This window comes from Venturia canescens, chromosome 5 (genome assembly GCF_019457755.1).
Source record: "Venturia canescens isolate UGA chromosome 5, ASM1945775v1, whole genome shotgun sequence".
Lineage (NCBI taxonomy): Eukaryota > Metazoa > Arthropoda > Insecta > Hymenoptera > Ichneumonidae > Venturia > Venturia canescens.
Window position 1 is genome coordinate 21,779,590 of NC_057425.1, and position 2,286 is coordinate 21,781,875.

At 35.2% G+C, this 2,286-nt stretch overlaps 1 long non-coding RNA gene across 1 annotated transcript; it reads left to right on the forward strand.

Annotated features, from left to right (window-relative positions):
- The first annotated feature begins 1,054 nt into the window (after positions 1–1,054).
- Positions 1,055–1,987, forward strand: LOC122411038 (uncharacterized). The gene is made up of 2 exons (XR_006261062.1): positions 1,055–1,335; positions 1,406–1,987. It is a non-coding gene; the product is annotated as an uncharacterized lncRNA (long non-coding RNA).
- The last annotated feature ends 299 nt before the right edge of the window (positions 1,988–2,286 follow it).

The following is a 2,286-nucleotide window of genomic DNA, read 5'->3' on the forward strand; positions in this document are numbered from 1 at the left end:
ATTTTGAACGATTTACGACGATAAAAAATCTCAATTATCAAGAGTCGCAATAGTGGCTCGACGCCTATTATATTCTTGGAAAAGCCAGCTCGCTCAGGCTAATGCTTGAGGGGTATCCGAAAAACAAAAAAAATGCTGTTTTCGTGGTGATATCAGATTAAGCCTCCCATTCAAGATAAAAAGGCAAAAACTGCCTTCATATCACTCCAGAAGTTAAGTTGCTGTTCGACTGTTGATGAGTCATTATCGTGTCCGCTATCGTGAATTTCATATCGTTATTATCATGTCGATCAATCCAATGAACGTAATAAGACTGCTGTTTCTTACATTCGAAGTGATGAACATTCCTGACGTCCTGTTAATAATTATGAAGTGGAATTGAAAGAAAGTTTCGCGGCAATTCTGAAAGCCTCTATGGCAGAGTTCAATCGGCTAGAAATCGTCGAAGATACGACATTAGATTTTCAAGAACCGTATAGAGATGTCATAGTAGAACCTGTCGAAGATAATGACATCGAATGGGGTCTTGGAGAATCTTCATTAAGCCCTGAAACGTGTACTGACGATGAAGAAGAATTGAGCTACGACTACAAAAAAAGAGCTGTTGAGTACTGGAGAAGTGCAAAAACAAAACAAAATAGGAAAATAGAACAAGTCCAAAATCGATTTAAACTCGTTAAATCTGTGCAGCAATTAAGGCGCTGGGCTAAACAAATTAATAAAGGCGGAAATTACAAGGAAAAATTATTGCGCATTTCTGAATATACAATTGATAATCTGAAAAGCGCCATAGAAGCAGGTCTCATCGTGCACGATATTGATCTTCGGAGATGGGCACTACAGGCCCAAAAATTAATTGGGCATGAGGATTTGCGTTTCAGCGCTTCGCCAACATGGATAAAAAAATTTTTAAAAATTCATCGAATAACAAGTAGAAAAATAAATAAATTCGTGACAAGAAAGACCCTCGAATCAAAGGACATATTACAAAACGATGCAAAAAAATTTGTCTCCGAAGTTCAATTGAGAATTAAAGAATATGACTCGGAAAATATTTATAATTCTGATCAAAGTGGTTTCCAATTAGAAATCCATTCAGGGCGAACGTTAACAGAAGAAGGTACAAAACAAGTAGAATGCCTTGTACAATCCGTTTCAGCGACAACTCATAGCTACACAATCAAGCCAACAATATCAGCAGCAGGAAAATTGTTGTCACCTCTTTTGATAATTTTAAAAGAGCCATCCGGGCGGTTGGGGCCAATTGTAGAAGAACCATTTTTCGACCTCCTAATGTCTTTATAAGCGTTTCAAAATCTGGCAAGGCTACATCAGGTACGTTGGTATGTGATATTCAAATATAAAAAAAAAGATATGCCATTAACTTTCACGTATTGATTTATAGAACATTTCAAAGTATGGCTTCAAGAAGTGTTTTTCCCAAACGTCGGCGAGAAAAGTGTGCTTTTGATACATTCATGGAGTGGACATTGTCCCAGTGTTGTCACGGAAGTTACACCACGTACCAAAGAAATTGTTACAATGATCATACCAAAGGGAACGACAGGGAATATCCAACCACTCGATGTCTTCGGACTTAGAATTTGGAAAAATTATGTCAGACATTTTTCAGACAGTGTCATATTACTTGATTATGATTTAAGTCTACATTTACGAAATAATATAATCAAGCTGCAATCTCTAGTACATAATCAATTACCATCTCCGAGGTACGAAAATTTATTTCGATATGCCTGGTTCAAAAGTGGGTACATAGAAGAACGACCTGAGAATTTCGAAAATCCCGTTGAATTTGCTTTTGGTATATCATCTCAAACACAATGTGAAATTGAAGGCTGCACAAATGTGGCTGTAGTAAGATGTTCGTGGTGTAAAAAATCACTTTGTTTCAAACATTTCTTCGAAGAACATCATTACTGTTCAAAATATAATCCATAAGTTCAGAAATGATAATTAAAACAAAAATGTGAATTGGAATCTATTTTTACTACATGAAGGATTTTAGCGCCTATGTATATCTATAAATATTAAAACTTCAATAAGTAAAAAAGGCACGCCAAGTATTAAAAGGTCGTGACCGTCGTTTTAAATGATTTTCTATATTCGCATTGTCAATAAATAAATTTAAAAAAATGTTTAACTGTGAAAAAATATGAGATCTATTGTAACATATACAGTGAATGAATTACGTTTCCTGTAGGAATTCTGAATTTTGGAAATAAAAAAAAATGAGATCATTTTCTAACGTAGCCAAGTACAGTGAAT